Here is a 23,927-nt window from a genome sequence, read left to right as displayed (position 1 = left end):
GCTAACATGCTAGGTTATGACGACCTGCGGAACATCAACGCTAGCATTGCCGTTGTGAGCGTGTTAGCTAGCTTACTTTACTTAGCATTGAGATATTTTTCACAAACTCCATTGTGCTCACCTTGTCATTTCCAATCAGATTTTGTTGTGTTTTTATTTCTCGATATAAATGTCATGTCTTCAGTATGTTCTCTTTCATTTCTCTTCAGTACATTCTGTCACAGTTGCCGTCGCAGAAATGACCAAAATATGGGCAAAAACCTTGTGAAATAACCCAATCGGTTAACCTTTTTTCAAAGGCCAACCAATCCAACTGATCTGAACCCGCCAATGCATTCTTAGTTGTCTTCTTTTCCTTCTGACTGTGTTTTAAGAGCACCCTGAATGCACCACGCGTGGTATTGGCGTCCTCCTCGCTGCACACAGTTGGCTGGCTGTCACCCGTGGATCCTGCGATCTCGCTCCAACCTGGCAGGGAGGATGTTTGCGCGCACAGCCCCAGATTAGCACCTTCGGGCCCCCATCCCCCTTTCTCACCCCCCCCCCCCCTCTCGTAATCTCCCTTGATCTCATTTTGTCCTCTCTCTCACACTCGTTCACTCGGACAGGACGTGGTCTCTTTGCATTAACCGCCCACTCGCTGCTCCCTCCGGTATGCTTACATCCTCTTATTCTCAGGCGCTCCTTCGCATCGACAATCCCGTACCCGCGTCTTGATGTACAGGGTATGAGCACCGCCTCGATCCCCCCCCCCCCCCCCCTCGGCGATGGCCTTTTCCTGCCCCAGACCTTCGCCTCTGCTTTTGTTCCCGCCATCATCTCGCTCTCCCGCCTCGCTCTCCCTTCACACTGGTTGACATGCAGAGCTCCTCCACCGCGGCTACGCCACATGTGATCTTGTCATTCTGTCTTTCGCTTCACGCCTGTCTGGCTGTGGCAAGAGTCACCCTGTCCGACCTCTGCGGAGGAGACGGTCGTCACTTAAAGCAAAGGAAAGCGGCATCCTCTGGCTCCGGTGGGCTGGGTAGGGGTTGTTGTTCCATTGTTGGGGAAACAAACCTGATACCCGAATGAGATCATGACTTCGGATGTTATGTTGGCCACATTGGTTTCTCAGCCCCTTTTTCTCATGTCATGTCATTGTCGTGATCTTCAGACCAATTGCGTTTTGGGCTTTTTTTTTTTTAATCTGTGCATTGTTGCTTAAGACTTCCTCTGAGGCCAAAGTTGTACTCTCTGGGCTCTTGTGATGTCAATTTCGTCATCAGTCCGGGTACTGCCAGTGGATTGGACAAACAAAAAACTCATCTGTTTGTTTTTCGTGAGAAACGAGAAGTTAGTGAAGATGTATTTGTCACATAATTTGTGTACTTCAGTAACAGCACTTAACCCTAACCCTTAGCCCAAACCACAATCTTTTCCCAAAACCTAACTCATTATTTTTTTTGCCTAAACCCAATTTTGTATTACACAATCTTTTCAATCCAGTAGTGCTGTTGGTTAAACCTCACCAAGTTCTCTCCTGTGAAGAAGCCGCGTCTTGCTGGACTTTTCGTGGAAAAGATTAGGAGTAACGTTTTGTAGGATATCATAAAATCATACATTTGACAGACAGTTTGAGATAATAACATGATTACAGCGTGCAGTTGGAGGGACATTGCATTCCAGGACTCAGTGTTCCTGCATAATTTATGACTAAGAGCACTACAACATTCAAAGTTGTTATGCTGAAGCACATCCAAAATAAACATCTTATTCACTTTGTCTTCTCTTAAATGTGCAAAATACTCTGGTGCTGTGTGTTGTGGTGTGCACACAGTTTGAGGCGTCAGTTAAAAGTTTTGTTTTATTGCTGTTTATTGCTGCATCCTCTCCCTTCCTCCACACCACCGCAAGTTCGGAGAGCGGACCACATGGTCGTTTGATCTAATAAGTTATGAAAAGCATAATATCAAAACACAATAATTCACAAGACTTCACAACAGAAACTCCTTTCATCACTGTGTTTAATTTGTCACAGGGCATGCCGTCACACAGCCGTCCTGCATCCCTGCCCTCTTTTGTCCCAACTGTCTCATCATTTCTCTTCTGCACTGTGTAGATTTAAGGGTCGCAGCGGCACTTTCTAAGGATCCTTATTAACCTCCGACACTCTGATTTGTGTGTCGTGGTCGGGCCCTGAACTTAACACCCGCCACCAAATACCATCAGCAGTTAGCTGCAGATTGCTTGTGAAGCAAACTGTAGCGCCTCTGGGATTTATGTTTGTGGTGATGATGACATTTCGGTCAACCCAAAGGACAAATCATATCTGCAGTTACCGACCACATAAGCAGACTTGAGTTTATTGTCAGCATTAAATCAGTTGCTTATCAGGTTGCTTGTCCTGAAATAAATCTGAAGAGAAAGTGTTTTTTCCCACTTTAAACTTTCACTTTTAGCTTGGCTTTGTGGGCATGTCACTAATGACAATGGTATCCGGACTCACCGAAATCTAATTTAATCAATTTTGCTCTATATTTGGTTACATTTATGTGCGTGCAACAAATACACTAAACATGATATTGATTAATTTTGTATTTTAATAAATATGTTGCAACATGCAAAATTAATTAAAAATCAATTCAGAATTGTGAAAATTGTGAACATTTAAAAGAAACACCGATTCATGCAATAATAATCAATATATATTACAATAAATTGTATTCAATAATTTACAATCGCAGTCTTACTTATTCGTTCTCACTAAGTCTCTCATTTTTTATTATTTTTAATAATCTCGTTGTATTTTTAATCAAATATTCAAAGATCTACCGTTGTTTTGTCATAAATAGTGTGTGTTGGTGTGTTGTGTTTCTGCCTTTGTCTGAATGTGTCACATATTTGTTCACATTTTTTGTAATGGACTTTAGGCTACATCTCTTGGACGGAAAGTTCTCTCTCAATATAATAATACTCATAAATGATACATTCAACTGAACTGATGGACAGGAGGTTATACAACAAAGGTAGCGCTCACAAGTATCACTGTGGAAACCCTTTTTATTCAACAGCAGACAGGAAGTCAGTGAAAGGCATGGCGAAGGCGGAGGGAGGGGCGTGCAACAAAGGTCCTTGACCGGATTAAAGGGTCAGCGTCTTTTAAAGCTCCTGGCCAGCAGGACAGCGAGACCTCTCCTGTGGGGGCGGGACAGTTCTGACACTGTTTAAGGTCTCACAGGTCGTCCTTTACAAGAACACGTGTCATGCGCTGCGTTATCCTAAGTATGACAAAGCTTCACCGCATTAGAGTGTATGTATACGTGTAATATTGTTAAACGATTAAAAAAGCGTAATACACACCCTATCTATCTATCTATCTATCTATCTATCTATCTATCTATCTATCTATCTATCTATCTATCTATATTCATGCTAAAAACCCAGGAAACAAAACTTGTGTGAAAAAGGGGCTTAGGTGAGCAAAGTTATGGCCCACAGGCCAAGAGCATAAATTAGTTTTCCCCCAAAAAACATGCTTCAATGGGGGTTTTGACATTTCTCTCAGTCCACTAAAAGCTGAAATTCTGCAGGGAAAACATTGTTGTTTATTGGAAAAGATCCAGTCTTTCACAGGGAGCCTTGTACACCACCTTCGATTCAACATCATGAAAAGAAAACACACAAATCAGTGCCCATCCTGCTCTTTTTTATTTCATTTTTCTTTTAGGTCAATTCCACGTGCCAGCGTTTTGCGGATGCAAGGCTTTTTCCCGTTGCAGCATCATTATGCATCCTCACACTCCAGGAGCCACTTACCAATGGGAGGCTCGCTCCGAAAAAAGAGGAACTATTCAAACCCCACGCAACACAAACACCGCCCGTTCATTCCTGCGGAGCGCGACAAGCTCTAAATCTGTCTGAAGCTGTGTTTTCGCTCCCAGACTCCCTCCAGGTGGGACACCTCTGATAAAACCCACAGACGGCACACTGTACCCAGGAGAACTCCCACAGACAAGCTCATACTGTAAGCAAGGATGTGTGTGTGTGTGTGTGTGTGTGTGTGTGTGTATGTGTGTGTGTGTGGAGAAGAGAGCGAGACAGTCGGACAAATAAAACTGAGACATAAGGAAAAGCATCTATGGCTAGAAAATACATGAATGCACGTCTACATTTTTCACTTTAATGAAGTGCGAGACACCTACAGACTCGCACGATGTGTGTGGAGGTGTTGGCAGAGATTACAGGCCGATATTGCAGAGGGGAGTTGAAACAGAACTGATGATGACTCAGGAGCCTTCGTGGCCTTTTGTGTCTCTCGGGGGAAAAAAGAAAAAGGGAAGTCGATCAATGTTGCCCTTCTCTCCCTTGGATCCATGACATCATGGACGCGCACCACCGGGCTGCTAATTGCAACAGTGCGGGTCGTTGTATACGTTAGACTGTGCAAATGAAAGACATGCAGCAAGGCGTTCTAAAGCCCGCAGGGCATGAGGGCCAAGACGTGAGAGACCAGATTTTTTAAATTTTTCTTCTTCACAACCCTTCCATGAGCACGGTGAAGATGTTTGTGCTGCTTAGTTAGCTCCAGTTGAGTTCGAAATACAAACAAAACACCTGCGAGCTCGGAGATAAAAACACACCCCTCTGCATTGACGACGGCTCAGTTCCATCAAGTTCCTCAAATTCTTGTTATTTAAAGTTTTTGTTTCCACACGTGCGTTCCCTGCTGTGACGTGCCAAAACATGGCTCCCCTTCCAACCACAAATTGTAGTTTTTTTAAGCTGGACTTTTTATGTGTTTTTTTTTTTTTTTTATTAAAATAGTGACTTTTGGAAGGCCTTGTCTGAGACCTAACCCGAACCAGAGACCAGGGTGGTAAAACATATTCTCGTCCAAGAAAGCGAATACATATAGTAGTTTCCCCAAAATGCAGACTTGACCTTTGACCAGCTTTAAAGTTTCGTCCAGAACATAATTGTTTTTGGCCGACAGAAACGAAACACAGACAGTTTCCTCTGCTACACACAGCGAGACGTCTCTCTTACAAAGTGGGAACGTTTACTTTTGAAACAGGGGGAAGTCTCCACCCCTTTTCCTTTCTTTCCCAAAGTTAAAAAACATACTTCTACTTTATTAGTGCCGATTGTGGCGCATTTAGATCCCAGCACCTCAAAACAGTCTCACAGGGCTTCTTTCCTGGATGAAATGTTGCCGTAACAGTTCATCCAAGGATTCCTCTTGTCTGATTGGCTTACAGCGTCTTGGGCTGTAATCCGTTTGAGGTTAGGGCATGCTAAGTGGTTCTTCTTACAGAGGAACAGTGTTAATGGTCTCATTTTAGCACTTTAACAGTTGAGTGACCACACACTGGACTTCATGCTCTTTATTTGTGAGAGGTCCACCTATGGGTCTGTGGTGACTGAAAACCCCAGAGGAATGTCAGAACGTCGACCAAAGATTAAAGGTTTTCTATTTTCCACGTGTCCACGGTACAAGAAAACAGTGTTTCCCCGCTAGCTGGAAAAGTTCTCGGAGCAGCATGTAGAGCAGACCATCACGAGACATTAACTTTCCACTGAAAGCCTGGCTAATGAGGTTCCTTTGAGGTTGTCAGCTTTTTGAGGTGACCCCCTGCCACCATCCAAAGGAAGGGATATTAGACCAGCTAATTACTCACAAGACCTTCAGTCTTGTTTCACCATTTACAATAAGAAAGAAACACTGGCTGCCAAATTAAAGACACTTGTACACAGAAGTATCATTCTTTTACGTGAAATGTTGTCAGAGGTATAACTTGACAGTATTTCCCACGAGAAAAAGCAGGTAAACTGATTCTTTGCTCGCTCGTCGTAGCTTGCAGCGTTAGCCGCGAGCCGCCGGCGCAGCCGTCGTGTTGAAAGCCGCTCAGAGGCAGTCTCCTTATTTGACACCTTTAAATGAAGAGCTGAAGTGTGTGGTTAGTTGGTGGGTAAGGACATACAGGAGCGGTGGAGTGAAGTAGCCACGTCAGTGCATCTAACATCAGTAAAGGTGAGTGCGATTAGCTAACGGTGAAATAACTACACAGGAACCTGGGAAAGGTTCAGTTCAGGTTGATTCCGAGCGTGCTCATCCTGCTGTCGGACTTTCTGGGCGACGACAGCGTGTCCTCGCACTCCCCGGCCTCCTTCTGCACGCTAGCGTGCAACAAATGCAGCAAGCAGCGACACTCAAACGTTTACCCGAGGCCAGTCAGGGAGCTAACGGCGCTCTCTGCGGAGCGCCGCTTCTATTCTGTCCTCCCAGAGTCAAATTGTCGGAAGTGACATTTCAAACTCTGCACCGCACGTTTGGACGCAAGAGTTGCTTTTACTGAAACTTGACAATTTAGAGGTCGAGTTTGACATTAATTTACTCGCTGATTAACAACTCCCCTTGTCTCACACACACACACACATACACACACGCATACACACACAAACACACACACACACACACAAGGTTACAACTCCCTTTCCCCCCCTAGCATGAAAGATTTAACCTGGGTATGTCAGGGAGCTTATTGCTTTGCTCGCAGAGCTCCAACAATACCGCTTTCCCTCTTCTACATCACAGCTTTTTAAAACTCCATGTTTAAAAAATTAATAGTGAGTCGGCTTGCATTGCGTAACAGCTTTGTGGCTGTGTAAATATAAAACCGGGAAGTGAAAAAAAAAGAAGAAAAAAAGGGCAAAGTGTTGCAAACGCTGATTGTTTAAAAAAAAAAGAAGTAAGCTAGGAAAAGTTGTGATTTTGCTGTTTGTTTTCGGGTGTACCAGATATTCTTTGATGTTTTATTAAATGTTTTTTCTAAGGTATGCATCCGTGTGGAGTGTGTCTGTGTTTATGTGTGTGTCTCTTTGTGTCCTGTATCCAGTTGCAGGCTTGAGTCAGGAGGGGTTGGCACACCAGTGTGTAATTTTCTATGTATAACTCTAGCTCTCAGGCATTATGGTCAGGGTTGCCAGAATATGTTTTTTTCTTCTTTCTTTCGTCTTTTTTCTCTCTTTGCACAAGAGATCTAAACACACTAAGCACATTGCAGAAATACACAAGCATATGGATACAAACATATATGCTCACATGACTTCAGGCAGCACACATAGTTTTTTTATGTGACTTTGCAGCTGGTAAAAAAAAACACTTTTTCAAGTCTCTCTTAATCCTCTCTCTCTCTCTCTCTCTCTCTCTCTCTCTCTCTCTCTCTCTCTCTCTCTCTCTCTCTCTCTCTCTCCTCCCTCTGGGAAAATTATGCGGGATAATGTAGGAAGCAGTTAAGCTTACAGAGAAGTGCACCTGTTGTCTTGGGAGGAGAAGAAAACATAACACCAGTTTGTGCTGTGCTCGTGCAACTTTCTGCTGTTCAGTAAGGACCGAGGCAGTAACCTCAGCGGCGTGTGCAGACGTCCTCATACGTAACCAAACACGTGCGTGCATCCAGCCATGCAAGTGTACTCAAAGACATGCAGTCGCCGTCTGCAACACACACGCAAGTGTTTCAGGAGAACAACAAAAACGACAAAAGACGTCACAAGGTACAGTTAGAGTCAGCTCCACTCGCTCTCTTAATCTCACGCTATTTGTTACTGATGGTTAACGATGTGCGTGTCCTCTATAGCTAGAATGTCATATGCACAACGTTTTACACGACAGATTTAAGGTCAGGCCTGAGCTTGTTGGGTCCAATACTGCTACAACAGTGATATTAAAAACAGACAGACATGGCTGGGTCAATACTAGTTATCCAAATTGTTGTTGTTTCAGCTATGATAATGAGAATTCCAGGTTGTGTGAGGGTCTTTATTACTGCTGTGCACACTAAAGTGACCAAAACTGCCATAAAGCATTTCAAAAGTCACATGTGCTCAATGTGACAGATTCTTTTTACTTATATAAAGGTGCTTTAACTTTAATAAATATAATAACTATAATATAATAATATAAAAGACTGGACTTTTCTCACTGGGGAAGAAAAACTGAACTGAAAAACATGAAAATCACTTATTGCTTTTGTATAAAGTGAATCAGTTGCTGGTCTTTAACATCTTTAAGGTAAGCAACAGACTGAACATGGACAAAAGAAGGAGTGGCTTGTCCCTCACAGGGACCCTTACTACTGAACAGTACCTGTTCAGAAAAAAAAGAAAACAGATTTATAAACTATATATGTATGTATAGTAACTTGCTGTTGCTCCAGAGTGATGCTGTTATATTGTTCTGATAACCTTATTTTAAAATAGAAATGTGCAACAGACTAGTTTTTACTTAAATATTGAATTTGTATATATATATATATATATATATATATATATATATATATATATATATATATATATATATATATACACAAATTCATATAGCAGTACACAGGTATTTGCTGTGTGAAGAGATAGCGAAACAAGAAGGTGATGCAGGGATGGCATATTTTTGGAAAGCCAAACTCGGAAGTTTGCTTCGCACTCAGCAAAAATCCACTGGGATTTTTTTCACTGGATTTTGGATTATTGCAGAAAATAAAAAGGGCTGTTGCAAACACACGTGTATCATTACAAAGTTTAATATAATTACATGTTCGGTTCAGCGAGATCATTTTAAGCTGGAAAGCAAGCACTGTTTACAGTTCTTGCACTGTTAGCTTCTAGCCGCGGCTCCATGTTGAGAGGCGCGTGGAGGCAGTATCTCAGCAGCTCTGTCTTCCGTGTTGAGCATGTTTGATTTAAGATGGAAATCTCAGCTCAGTTGAAGTCAATTAACTCCTGTTAAGATCAGGTCAAGTCAATCCAACCCTGGTATGGTATTGACACGGAATCTGCAATACAGCCCCATTAATATTCAACAGCATGATACTGAGCAACGCATATCAGTGGTATGTCACAAATGCCCCTTTCTATAACAATCCACGTCATCACCTTTGCATTCTTATCCTCTTGTGTGCTCTTGCAGTCACATGCTCCGTGCTCTCTGTAACCCCTCGAGCTTAGCATGTGCTTCAGGATGTTGGGATTTTCGTCACATGCGTCCGCTCCTGAACAAGCTTGTGTTCGTGCCTGAGCTATGCATGACGGACAGGAGGAACGTTGAGAACTGAGGCCATCCCGACGGCTGAAGCCGTCTCCTGTTGACGTCAAGGAGAACTCGTTTGTGCACTCGTCTCAGTGTCCTAAATAAGTATTTGCACAAGTCTGCAGAAATCATTAAAGTTGTCTAGAAAAAGCTTCATACAGTTCTCAGCTAACAGGGATCCGCGGTCATCTTTGTGTGTTTTGGGGGACAGAAAAACGCCTCAACAGGAGTGACATGTGAAAGTAATACTTTCCAGTGGATTGTGAGCAAGAAAAAGAGACAAGAAAAGAGAAGTTCACAGAATAAAGCCGAATACAGAAGTTGTTGACACCACACAGCCCACAGTGGAAGGGAATGCCGGCCAACCGGAGCCACAATGTCAACGAAAAATGAAATAACCAACAATGGGAGGTTGAGGATGGACTGGTTGAAGGGAGAAAGGATCCCTTCTGTCCTTTGAAACCTGCTGCCAGTTTCCAGCCATGGGGAACTACATAAAAACAGAAATCTTCGCGGTAGGAAATTGCCAGTATTGAGTGAAAGTGTATGATTTCATAGTTCACTGAAATTGAATAAAAAATAGAGACAAAAATGTCACAAGAAAAAAAAGGTCTTAGCCCGCTGGGCAGCTGTGTGTTATATAAAGGCAACCCTCATCTTTTATACATGAAGTTTATGTTATCGCAGCGGTTGTCGAGCTCTTTCTGACCGGGGATCCGGGGGTCGCTTGTGGACCTTCCAACTGTACCGGCACCATCGTCATGTGAGGATCCATTTGACGTTCTGACGCAATGCCCTGGGAGCATTAGATTACAGCGCTCTATGAAACACGGCACTGGGACGAGGGATGCTTTCAGGAGATGATACGTGGTAAATAGAAAGAGGGGCGGGGGGGGATTTAAGCACAGAAGAGCGCACCAATTAAACTGGAATTCCAACTGCTTTCCGAAGTCAAATACCTCCCATCTGGTTTCGCGGGAGGGGACCCTCACTGTTTGCAAACACAGACGGATTCACTTGGAGCCGTGATTCGGGCCTCCTCTTCGCCACTCGTGACGAATCCCAGTAGGGCAGAGGTCACGAGGGAGCCGAGGGAGAGGGAGGGGCGGAATGAAAAACAGTAAGAGGAGAGCAGAGCCCGTATTTTCCTTTGCAACGTTCAACCCAAAGGGCAAAAACAGAAATAAAACGTTCCGCCGTGAGCGCAGACGCGAGGCGACTGACCGCTGTCTATTTCATTATTGATCGAATAATCAAATGTGACATATTTGAAGGCTCTTTGTTGCATTAGGGGCTTCTGCTGTTTGCGGACTGAGGCGGAAGAGGACGACAGAAAGTGAGGCAAGAAAAGGGGACAAAAGGAGGTGTTGTGCAACAGCTTGACATTGATCAGGGCTCTGGACCGATGACGCGGCAGTCTGATGTCTCATCTGTCTGCAGCGTGCGGCCTCTCCCTTTTCTCTCCTCCAAGTCAACCGGCTCCAGGAAACTTTTTCTTTTCCACTCCTTTACGTCACATATATTTCCGATATACACAATGAATGCAAAATCGGTCAGTGACATGTGTTATTGTTGCAGCAACTCGGACGGAATCTGAGGGACTTCTATGAGCTTTTCTTTCAAAATGTTTTTTTAAAAAAGGAGTGCGTATGTCTGGTTGTGTATGCCATTTGTATACACTGTGTATGGACAGGCTGACGCAGATCTTTTTGGGATTAAGGCGGAGTTGAAATTCTGGTGGTAATATGTAATAGTTAAGTATGATTTAAAGTTCTTGAGAGGGAAATATTTAACTTTTTTACTCCTCTGCATTGATGTGAAAGCTGGAGTTGGACTAACATTACCTAAAATTAGTTGTAAATCAATGATAAATGTCCCACATTGTTTGTTGGTATAATAACACCAAGGCAAAAAGATGAGATCTAAATGATCAGTCAGTTTTCGTGCAAAACTGGTACTTTACTTGAAGTACATTTTTGTCAAGTAAAGCTGAATGAAGGACTTGTAAATGTATACATTGTATGCAGTGTATTATAGCAGCATTATTATAGTGTTTTCCTCAACGAAGGAAGACAGAGATTTACTTAATTTTTTAAATAAAGAACATTTGTATATAATCTTCAGTTTCTTCTTTTGACAAAAGAAACAACAGTTTTCCTTGCTTCAGGGCTCAGGACACTGACCGAGGCTCTTTTTGTTGACACTTGCTACACACAGGTTGCGTGTTACGACAGATCTGATTAATGCGTTGTGCAGTGAGCTGCATTCAGTCCGGCTGGAAGTGTCGGGGCAGGGTGTGTTTCCTCTATCAGCACAGCCACTTCACATTAAACGCTTCCTGAAGAGCTGAAGTGAGTGGAAATAATCCATCAAATATATTTTCCTCTCGGCCAAGTGGATATAACAATTCATACAGTGGATTTCCTTTTGGACACGGCACAATCTTATAATTAAAGGAGCATAACAGAATCCTTGATTTGACCCCATTGGAAAACCCCATTTGAATTCCTTATAAAATCCTTTATAAAGGTTCCACCTGGACATTTGCAGCTTCTAAGGATGCTAGTAAGAACCTAACCACAGTGCTTGTATCAAGAACTCTTTTATATTTCAAGGATGCTATCTAACCAACCCTCAGATTTTGACCGAGAACCCTTTTGTATTCCAAGGGTTTCATCAAGAACCCCGCTCAAGGGGTTATATCAAGAACCCTTACATGTTAGTGTTGTATTGATGAAAGGTCGGCACAGGTGACACATTTTAAGCTGAGCCACTTCCTCTGGGAAATATCAAGTATGTATGTGTGACCTAGGAACAGGAAGTACATCAGAATGACACCACGACCATGACCCTGGCATTTAAAAAAAAAAAACGGAAGAAGAAAAAAATCCAATTGTTTCACGTGACGAATAGAAACAGATATTACATTTTTTTTCTGTGGCCGGAACGTTCCTCGGGTTCTGTGTTCATGTTCCCTAAAGCGGACTACAGGGTCAGTGGGATCTCAGGCTGTCAAAGGCTTGGATTGAGCGATCAGTCTCGGGGTTTAAAACTTACTTTATGTGGTGAGGATTCGGAGCGCTGTGCACAAAGGGAGGCAGATTGTGGAAGGTGGTTTGTGTATCTGCTGTGCATGAGCTATCACTCCTTTGTGTTCGCAAAGTGCTCTCTTATATGCTGTCTGTGTTACATTCCTATTATATGCACATTCTTGAAACCTGCCCAACACATTTTTTTTTTTTTACCTGGCTCCTCTAGAGGAGCAGGGTACACAATAAAAGAACAACGTGTTCAAAGCATTATTACATGATTGTTGCTCAACGTTCACCCTGCCACAGGCCTTGCATGTGTAATAGTTCTGGTTCCAGAGTCGCCACCCTGTGACAATGCATAAATGAAAGATAGGAGAAAATGTATGTTGTCATTCAGAATTTCTGATCCACTCTCCTAATTGTGTTTACAAATCACAAACCTTTTTTTTCTTCTCTTTTTCGTGTAAAAGCTATCCTTTACAAAATGTGCAAACCATCCGTGCTGGAATATTTGTTTTACTGTCAAATCATTTTTCCTCTCGCTATTTCAAATCCCCCCCTCTCCCCACCATGTCTGATTGGAAAAAATGCAGTGAATTTGTTGTGAATATGGTTAGAGTTTATTGATGTCGGAGGCCGGTGATGACATTGTTGAGGAGTTATGGGCTTTCAAAGTTGAGGGGCACGCGAATGTAAAAGGAGGGGACGGAAAAGGAGGGAATAGCCCGGTTCCCTCCCACGGACTGTGTGATCCACTGTGGGGCTCGAATCTGCCAAAATCTCCCGGAGAGACTTGAGGCGCACAAAGGTGACACTGCCGACTGCAGCATTCCTGGAAAGGTTTGTGCTGTTGCGCTGCTCCTTGTGCTTTTGCTTTTTCCTTTTTCTTTTTTTTTTTTGACTGCAGCTGAAAAATCAAGTGTGAGGACTGCATTCATCCAAGCAAAGGTCCAGTCATGTGTGAGAGCCAGTGGGCCAGAGCTCGGGCCCGCCTGCGACTATTTGCTTTTCCAGCTGTTTCCTAGACTCACCCCGTGAGCGGGAGAGAAAGTGGTGTGTACGTGCATGTGCGTTTGCAGTCGGGGAGAGTCGGAGCGATATGGAGAGATTCCGAGAGCTCGAGGAAGAAAGATAGAGCTACAGAGAAAGTGTGTGTGTGTGTGTGTGTGTGTGTGTGTTGAATTTAAGTGAGAGTGTCTCCTGTTCCTATTACGTTGTAGTGTTTGCAGTGGAAACACCCCAGGTACCTCATACAGTATACTCTCTCTCTCTCTCTCTCTCTCTCTCTCTCTCTCTCTCTCTCTCTCTCTCTCTCTCTCTCTCTCTCTCTCTCTTTCTCACACACACACACACTCTTTCTCTCTCTCTCATACAATCGCTGAGGAAGATGAAGTCCTTTGTGCACATGCCCCCCCCCACACCCTCCCACACACACACACACAAACACGCCCATATGCCTGGCTGCCCCTCATATAGACTGATCCGCCTCTCAGACACAAAGCCACAAGGGATGGCCTAGATTCCAGCACATGCACATACAGGCAGGCTGCAAGGAAACCGATCACGCACTCACAGCCTATACATTTGAATTCCACGTCCCATAAACTGTACAGTTTTGTTTATTGTACGCAGTCGACAACAATTAGGAAAGTCAACATTTATGTGTGCTTCCGCCATTGTGTTTGGTGGTCATTAAAACCCGGAGGCTTGGAAGAAAAAGGTCAGGTGTGAGCTGCACACCATGCCATTTGAATGTGAGTGGTCAAACCACATATTTACCATTGACTGTTGCAAACTGACCCGTAACCATCGAGCTTTGACATTAATATTTGGGTTCATGGCGAACAGTCGTAACAGATCATAATGTTTGCTGCAGTTTAATTTGCCTGATGAAAGTTGACTTTGGGGATAGAGAGCCTTCACAATGATTATGTAATGGGTGTTATGAAAACTAAACTGTAATATAGTAGACTATAATAAGATACGGTATAGGATAGTACAGTACAGCACAGTACAATATAGAGCAGTAGTTCTCAAATAGGAGTATGTGAGATTTTTTTAAATTATGAAATATGTTAAAAAAAAATAGCTATTTAAGAAATATTCGATAAAATATGAGTGTAAGTTCATAAACTGAATTGCATATATTTTATATTAAATCAGACACTGAAGGCACAGCGTTGTGTATTACATAATTTTTTTAAACCAAAAATGCTTTGTACTGGTCTGTGGGTATCTGAAAAGATATTTCACAGTGGGTCCATCTGAAACAAATGTTGGGAACCAATATAGTATAGTAAAGCATTTATAATAACATAGTGTAGTATTGTAGCCTACAGTAGTATAGCAAACTGTATAGTATAGTAAAACATATAGTTTACTATAGTGTATAGTATTGTAGCCTTCAGTATAATATAGAATTGTTTGGTAGAGAGTAAAGTATTGTAGCTAATAGTATATTATAGTGGAAAGGAAAGTGTAGTGTATAGTATAGTAAATAGTGGTATTGTGTAGTAGAGTTATACATTCATATAGCATGGAACCAACTGTACTGTATGAGTATAATTTACTGTATAGCAGAGTATAGACCAGTATAATATCATAATGTATAACAGAATAATGTACAGTATAAAACAAAATGTATAGTGCATAAATATGTAATGTATTGTAATCTGTGTATATACATTACCGTATGTATTTATATATATATATATATATATATATATATATATATATATATATATATATATATATATATAGAGAGAGAGAGAGAGAGAGAGAGAGAGAGAGAGAGAGAGAGAGAGAGAGAGAGAGAGAGAGAGAGAGCAGCCCAGAATAGTATAACAGTCTAGTCTGATCTAATCTCGCAACACACAGCATTTGAAAACACGTGTGTTTACATTGCAGCAAGATTACACTTGTTTCCAAAAGTAGACGTCCCATGAAACCAACTGTGATAATTGTGTAGACGTAACTGTAACTACATCAAACTCCATCCATGTTGAATGCATCCGGCCCATACAGTTGGAGAAGATAGCTAGATAGATGGATAGACAGATCTTTTATTGATACCCAGGGAGAAGTTTGTTTGTAACGGCAGCATTTAAGGAGACATTACAAATACAAATTATGAAAAATATACAATACATACAATAACAATAATAGTAATGAAAAAAAAGTTAAGTATATACAATGTAAATGACATGTATATAAAGAGAAGTGAGCAAAGGGTATCACCACCACTCACATGGGAACATGGCATATATCACGTGGATGGCATTTTAAAAGTTTCTCTTTTACACAGCACAGAAAACAAGCTTTAAAATACCCTGATCCACAGCACCAATAATAAAGCTTCAAGTCTAAGGTTGTCCGTCTCACTTGCAACATTGCATGAAACACATGGTAAATTATGGATTACCAGCTGGAGCGTCGTCAACATGGGTCATATTGTATGGTCATAGGTTGCATCCATGTAACACTAAATGGCTTTATGTCCGGTTGGCATGCACTCGATAAAGAACAGACGCCACAGTCCAACTTCTTCTGTGGATTTAAGGAGAGAATCCCTCCTAATTACAGAGCGAGTAATGTGGTGATTGAAGTGCTATAATAAAACATCCCCGGGGGGACATTGGAGACCACAGGGCCCTATCATCCCCCCTGAACTCTTCCATCAAGACGTCAAACGGGCCTCTCTCCTCTCCATCCACACACGATGGACACAGACCATAGAGGTTAGTGGGTTAGTTTACATGCTTTTAACTACTTGGTATGTGTACACTATCAGTTATCACCCGCTTCCAGGACAGAGAGATCAGAAAGAGAGAGAAGAGGATGCTGAAACTTTCATATATTATGTATAGGTCCATCATAAATTATTTATGATGAGAAATGTGGAGTTACAAAGTACATGCAATACTCAAAATTCAGCATGTACAAATGTTCACACACACACACAGTATATATATATATATATATATATATATATATATATATATATATATATATATATATATATATATATATATTTATATATATATATATATACATAAATATATATATAAATATATATATATGGCACTATAAGCAGAACCATTATTTAATATATCTATATCTATATATAGATGGTGAGCAATTACAGATATATCTATATCTATATATCTATATCTATCTATATCTCTATATATCTCTATATATCTATATAGATATATGTAAATATATCTATATATCTATATATATATGTATATATATCTATATATACATATATATATAGATATATATTTATCTGTAATTGCTCACCATCTCTCCAGCCTCCATGCAGACAAGCAAACGCCCTGAACGTCCCAAAAATGCATAGTGTTGTTACTGTCATTCTCATATGTAACGACGATGTACTTAAATTGTTTCATTAACTATTCTTTTTTCAAGTAATTGTTTACTACTGATCAAGCAGTTCGACGTCACGACACACCCCTATATGGTAAGGAGACAGCTGTAGACCCAGATCGAGACTGACGCGCGTGCTGGCCAATGGGCGCAGACACCACTCCAGAGTGAAGAGCTGTGATTGGACAGTGGGGGGATTATATATATATGTATAGATATGCCTGACTGTTAAACCGTAGGGGGGCGGGACGATGGAGAAGTGCTGCCCGTCTATGTTGATACAGATCTAAAAAAACTGGACTAACAGAGTGTCTGCTCGCGTTGCCCTTCGCGTGGACTAATGTAAGTTATTTCGCACTTTTCCTCTACCTTCGGGAGGCATTACGCGCGGCAAAAGGCGACGCAGCCGGACGGCAGCGTAGTTTTTGCTCCTTCTCGTTCCGCTCCGCCGAGAAGTGCTTTCAGGCCGAGTGGCACACGCGCTTTTCAAGGCAAGTGAAGTGGGTTGCCGTGAACGCAGCGTTAGCCGTTGTTGTTGTTGCCGCCGTCCAGCCAGCGGGCTGCAATATTTTGACATGACGCCGACCGACACCGAGGGGTGCGTGCGGCGAGCCTACTCGTATCCTGTCCATGTCATCGTCGTGAGGCCGTTTCACACAACTACCCGCGAGGCAATTCTATCCGTTACCGCTTTTTGCTAGCCAGTGTCCGAGGCGAGTTAACGTTCTGGACGCTCGTGCGGAGAGGATAAAGGAGGACGGCGAAACAAAAAAAAAAAATCTAAAAAATGTGTCAATTGAACATGGGCGTGCATGTTGGTCACTGTACTGAACTAGTAAGCATGCTTTTTCACGGATCCTAAACCCGTATTTCGATTCACGCTCCGATGTAACCTCTCTTATGCCCGCGAGCGAAACTCGTTTAAATAATGGCTCTGCTTATAGTGCCACGTTTTCCTAACGGAGTGGCACGCGCAGGTAGGGTACCGAGCAAGCTGGAGCAACCCCCCCCCCCCCCCATCCAAACACACACACACACACACACACACACACACACACACACACACACACACACACACACACACACACACACACACACACAACTTCGAAGTTGTGTGTGTTTGGGGAATGGGGTGGCGTCACGTGTGGCGTGCGTGCCGAATGTCCCAGAAGCGCCGACATGTTTCGCAAAAGGTCTGAAGTCCTGCTCTTCACAAAGTGTTGACCTCGAGATTACGCGAGGCAATAATTGCCCAGATTTATTGAATGACGTTTTTTTTGGCGCAACAACTGTGTCCCTGCGATAAATAAAGGGACGTCGTCATCGAGGCTCTAACGTGACCCCTCCCTCCCTCCTCCTCCTTGACTGACCGTTAGATAGCCCTGCCTAATCACTCCTCCTTCCTTCTCTGTTGACAGTTTTGTTTTATACGGAGGAAAAGTTTTCCATCGTGGGGGAAATTGTTTATAAAAAAAAGAAAAAGAAAAGCTACCTTCAACTCTACTGGCTCGGAAAAACTGGCGACCTGGCTCCAATAGCTGGGGCCCCCCTCTGCTGCTGGACGAAGTGAAGGTTGATATGCCACATCTGGTAAGTGAGCAGTGGAGTGTGTGTGTGTGTGTGTGTGTGTGTGTGTGTGTGTGTGTGTGTGTGTGTGTGTGTGTGTGTGTGTGTGTGTGTGTGTGTGTGTGTGTGTGTGTGTGTGTGTGTGTGTGCGCGTGCGTCGAGAGGGGGGGGGGGGGGGGGGTTGTAATGTTACGAGCTTAGCCGCAGCCTATGGGCAAAATACAAATAATAATACGACAAGTAAATACCCGCGCAGCTTCTTCTTTGTTTCCTCGCCACGCCGCGCTTTCCGTTGGCTGAGGCCACACCGATCCCTTCACACTGCGGCCCCACGTCGCCTCCCAGCCGGTCCGCAGTAGCGCAGCGTCCCGGCTGAGGTTGTGTGCGCTGCTGCTTCTGTTGTTGTTGCAGGCGGGAGCTTCCCTCCACATTCCACGTGTGTATATGGCGACCTGTCTGCCTGCTGCAGCACCAGGGCCAGTGCGCAAATCCCCCCCCCCCTCTCCCCTCCCCACCTTCTTCTGTTTGATTTTATTTTGTGATTGAGTCCTATATGTGTGCAAGTGATTGTCAACAGTACAACACCCAGTGTTTGTATGAAAAGACAAATAGGAATTGTGTTCAGTTTGATTGCTCTTATGGTTAACTTAACTTGTGGAATGTTCTAAAAATAAAGTAAGTTTTTGTATTTTTTTGACTTGTTTTATTGAAATGGTAGTGTTCTATTTAAGTACGGGCCATGATGGCTTTCTGTGAGTGTTTCCACTCTGCAGGCTAAGGGTGGTTCCCTCGGCGGAATAGAAATTAAACAGAACATCAATTACACTTTTGTGTGTAATGATACGTTTTGTTTTTCTATTAGGACTTTAAAAAAAATTGTTTTTGCATATCATGTAAAAAAACAAAAATACTAAAGCTACACTGCTGTTTGTAGTGCTGATCAGGAAATACAGGAACTGTTCCAGTCTCTTTTAAAAAAAAAGAAGAAAAATTGTAGCGTTTTAATATATGATTTAAAGGCAATACATCTTCTGTACTTGCGACTCAACAAGTCAATCTTTTGTTTGAGGAAAATGTTTGCCACATTGTGGTTCTGTTGCACTATTTGTTTGCTTGTTTTTGGCTTGTTGTAGTTTCACTGGGCTGCTGCTGCTCCTCCAATGTGAGTAAACTCACCCTGCAATAATAACTCGAGCCGCTGACCGCTTGCCTCCTACGGCCGTCGGACCAAAACCGTGTGTCTCCAAGAGTCTTGTCCCTAGTGAGGCCACCCGCTCCATGTCGCCAGCTCGAGAGGCGTGCTTCATGCTCTGAAACCGCCAAAGTCGCTCCGCGGTTTATCATGGCTTTATGAATCTGAAAATAAGCCAGTCTGCTTTTTTTTTCTTTCTTCTTCTTCTTCTTCTGTTTCTTTTCAAGCCATGAAAAAGACAATCGCTCTTTCGCATTGTCACAGCGATTCCCTTATCCGAAGGTTCCCTCCCACCCACCGGTTACCTCAGTGGTGTACAAAGGGTCTTTTTCTGTAATGAGGTGCTTAGTGGAGCACATTGTGCTCAGGAGGTTCGTACTCCGCTGAGTTACAGGCAGGTTGTAAAATAAGAACAGATGCACGGGGGCCTCAAGGTGCTGCACACTATTTTGAAACATAAGCTAGTTCCAGGCAATATGGAATGCTTGTGTGCACGCACACGCACGCACAAACATTGTACCCATAGGTCTGACTCTGCACACTTTTTGATGCAACAAGTTCCAAGTTTTCCAGAGACTTTGTTCAGTTCACAGAGTTTAAAGTTGGTGCTGCTTATTTGCTTTTTAAACATGTTTTGAGCCGGACATCTCACTGCAACACAATCGTTAGACAGATTATGTCATGCTAGGTACTTAAGGTGATTTTAGGGAGCAGGGTTTCACAGCAGAATGGGTTGTCATACACACGAGAGGAGACTTTAATTTGCTATAGATTGTTGTTGTGAAAGCCGGAGCAATAAGAATGTTTCAGAAAGGAGACTAAAAGAGCTGCAACTAACAATATTCTTTTTTACGATGGATTAATCTGGGGAATTCCACTAATATGTTATTTGTTTGGTCTTTTTAAAAATGGCTTGTTTTGTTCAACCAAGCGTTATCCCCAAAAACGACAACAAAAACTGTTTACTATCGCAAAAGACCAAATCAATTGGCAATTAGAGTTCAAACAGGAGAATTGAACCAACTGAGAATTTGTTAATGGGGCGAGGAACGCAAATGTGTTCTTGACTGGTACCTGGAACAATCTCAGTTCCTATTAATAATGATGCCAAAAGATGAATAAATCACATGGCAATCCAATACAACCACAAATCTGCTCACTGATTTGCATCATGAACCGTGTGTTGAATATATTGAAGGGAGAGTTACCATGACGTAAATAGTATGACATGTTTTTTTTTCTTCCTCACAGTACAGTTGAAGTTGTGATATTACTCATCCTACCGACTCATTATAGTTTTCCTTGTTGGCTCATAATACTGTGTTTTTTTAATTTATTGAATGCATCAGGTGCAGGACTTATGAAGCCTCCAGAGTTCAGTAGGTGACTCAAATGAGCAGATGAGCGACACTTTCGTCTGTCAACAACGTGAAACAGCATTTGGTGACTGAGTCAAGGGCTTGTTGTTCTTTGAGGGGGTTCCAAAGTTCAGACAAATATTTGGATACAGATTCCCGTTTAATCTGCACTGCCGTCAGATTTAGATGATCCCTCGTCACAATCCCTTGTCACAGGCTTAGCTTAAGGATGTTTTAAAGCAACTGGTAATGTGGAGGGATGTCTCCATTGTAATGTCCATTCATTCTGCTTTAGCGTTACCAGCTAAATGAAAAAATAACACCAGCCGTGAGTTTTTAAAACTACATTTCTTATTAACATGTATCATCTTTACAACTCTATTTGAGATCCTGCTTTATTGATGTGCCGTGAATGTAGTATGAACCTGGAGAATGATGCATCTGTACATAACAGGAGATGGAAATGAAGTCGCGTGATGATAGCAATAAACTCACACTTCCATCTTTTTGTTACACGCAGTGTTTCTGCTCTGCACCTCTGCGTTCTCCCGTCACGCAAATAGCTCAGTGCTCTTGTTGTTGTTGTTGTTGTTTTCTCTCTTGAATTTTCTCCATTGTCCGTTTAAACCATGGCGTCCGTACAACGCTAACCAGTTTTTCTTTTTTCAAACAAAAAACGCATCCCTCCTCACCTAGTAAAGACCTACTAGACACCAGATGTTCACGGTGGCAAGATCTATAATGTTTTTATGAGCTAGTCCAAAAGGTTGAATCCCCATTGTGAAGAATAAATCAGCGATGAAAAGCTGCTTTGGCGCACTCCATGGAAGGTGTTATTCCTTTGTTAAATTATTATTTGGTTATTCCTACAGCGCTCCCTCCTTTCCCGAGAGGCTCGGTGAGACGGATGTCAATAGCGGCTATCTTTTAAAAGTAGAATTGCTCGTTCTCAGGGTTGGACATCTGAGTGAAACATGGTGAACAATGGCATCGACCAAGGCTCTTCAATTAACGTTCAACAAAGCCCATTTGGGGAGAATTTCCTCATGCAATGGTCCAGAATATAATGTCAAACTCTCACTCTGATTTAGTCCCATAAATATTGAAGTAGGGCAGTTGTATTAACGCCAACAACTAATTAAATAAAGAAAGTTACATGGAAAAATATCGCAACAATATTTATCGTCAGTTTTCAAATTGAACTGGATTCATTTTAAATAATACATACTCTAAAATATAAATAAATGTTCTCATTTCAAGTAAAATAAAGGTTTAATTTACAGCAATTTACATAACTGAAAGCTTTTAACTGAATTGTACTTAGTTAAAGGCTGTGGTGAAATAACTTCTCGTGTGTGTGTGTGTGAGTGTGTGTTAAAATGTCACTTGCATCTGGAAGCTTGTCAGAAAACACATATTTGATTGGCAGAGCAGAGTCACGCGATGTGATTTACACCGCGTGTAATTGGTCGGTGTGTTTCCTGGACCGCTGAACGAGTGCCGAAAAGGCTGCGCCAGTGAAAATAGAAGCATTCCGTCTACATTTTATAATTCTCAATTATTTATCGTTTTGGGTCCAGGTCTGGATACATGTGGTCTGTTAGTGACTCCTGGCATAGACCATAACGATCAGGGTTCATGCAGCATGTTGTAGTAGCCCAGCACAATACAAACACTGCTTGTGTTGGAGGGCAAAAATGTATTCCCTTTTTTGAAAATCTTATAATAATTATTTTTTGGTTGGACAAATGGGTCAGAAATGTACTTTCCCCTATACTAAATGGTTTGTTTATCTATATAAGACCAAGGTCAATTGTCTTGTTTAATCTTTGGGTTTGGTGAATGTCTTTACTCGAAAATCTAAATGCTCGCTTGCACTTGGCCTCACAAGCGTATTATTAGTCTTATACGTGGACCTTTTTGCCCCATCGGTATTGCTCATGTGCAGCTCTCAGCAGCGATCAGAGGGAAAAAAGATGGATCACACATTAGCTCCTACCATCATGAGCTCTGGAAGAAACAAAGTGTTTCATTCATTCTTTATTCTTCAACCTGTTAGATTCACTTGCCCAACGCGGCATCACGCTTGCCTCCGGGCTGCTTGAGCCTTGGACATGCAGCAGATGCTCTATGGCTTTTAACAATATGTTTCAGACGGGGATAGGGAAATATTGATCTCCACTTTAAATCATCTGTAAGTCTTTTGTGTGTTTGCTATTGTGACAGAGCTAGCCCCCAGGGCACCGATACAAAGCGTCGGCCTCTCATACGATGTTCGTTGACATCCATGTTGCCCAGTTGGGCCAACTCGAGACAAAGTGCAGGGTAAAAAGGGTAGTGCGGTACCCGTGCGTTTAAAAACGATATGATTTAGCATATTTTTAGTATCGATACTTTATTATTTAATATTAAAATAGCGCGGATCAGAGCGCAGTCACTGCTCCGCTCCCTCTCATGTTGCTGCATGCAGCGGGGCGCAAGGGGGCGGGGCTACTAGCGCGCACACGCAGTGGTGCGATCGCTGGGGAGACGATATGAGTGCAGGAGCTTTTGCAGTCCTATGCTTGTTGGAACAAAGCAGTCCAGTAAATGATGACGTGTTGTCCAGTAAAGCAGCCGTTTGTAGAATCCAACCGTTTCTGAGTGGCGTTCTGTTGCAAACGCTCCCTATCAGGCCACCTGATGCTGATCCGTTCTTTTCTAAAATAAATATATATTGTTCATAGTTTGAAGTTCAAAAGTTTATAGCTGTAGTTTGAAGTGTTTTGTATGTATTTATATTCATAGAATACTTTAAACAGTTAATATATTGTTCAATTTGAAAAAGAAAATGGCCTTGGCAATAAAAAAGTATCGCTTGAGGCACCAGTATCGGTTTAGCACCGGTATCGGAAAAAACCCAAACGGTACCCATTCCTACTCATGGGGCTTAACGTGGCCAGAGAACGGCTTAAATGCTTAACAAGAGACGAGAGTCTCCATCAGTCTGTCTCGGCAGATCTGGACTCAGGTGACAGAAATGAATGGCAAGTTCTGAAATCAGGCTTATTTAAAAAAATAAAATCTCTTTCATGTATTGTAGCACTTTGTGATGGCTGTGAGCAAAACAAGCCGCACGTTGCCTGTTTCGCCTGCCACCACATGTCCCACACAAATCACACTTATTTGTGTCATATTTTACGGTTTGGACGCTGACGAAGCTGAAGTACAATTTCTTTGGTTATTTATATTGGCAGAAAAAAACCGTCCACCAGCAACGTATTCGCTGCAGTTTGTAAAACTAAATGTAGCCAGGGTCGTTCTCAAAAAGCTCCCGTTAAAAGTCA

The 23,927-nt window shown here is 42.4% G+C and overlaps 1 protein-coding gene across 2 annotated transcripts in view; it reads left to right on the top strand.

The window, feature by feature from the left end:
- The first annotated feature begins 16,731 nt into the window (after window positions 1-16,731).
- LOC137800268 (vitamin D3 receptor A) overlaps window positions 16,732-23,927 on the top strand; it is a 63,404-nt gene continuing 56,208 nt past the window's right edge. For both annotated transcript variants that reach the window (XM_068597391.1, XM_068597392.1), the window contains exons 1-2: window positions 16,732-16,827; window positions 17,904-18,075. The gene's annotated coding sequence lies outside the window, so the exon portion shown is untranslated. The remainder of the gene's footprint in view (window positions 16,828-17,903; window positions 18,076-23,927) is intronic.

This window comes from Clinocottus analis, unplaced genomic scaffold, assembly GCF_023055335.1.
Source record: "Clinocottus analis isolate CAN_PGR_092001 unplaced genomic scaffold, fCliAna1.0.p SCAF_4, whole genome shotgun sequence".
In the NCBI taxonomy this organism is placed as follows: Eukaryota; Metazoa; Chordata; class Actinopteri; order Perciformes; family Cottidae; genus Clinocottus; species Clinocottus analis.
This window is presented reverse-complemented; position numbering and strand designations above follow the sequence as displayed.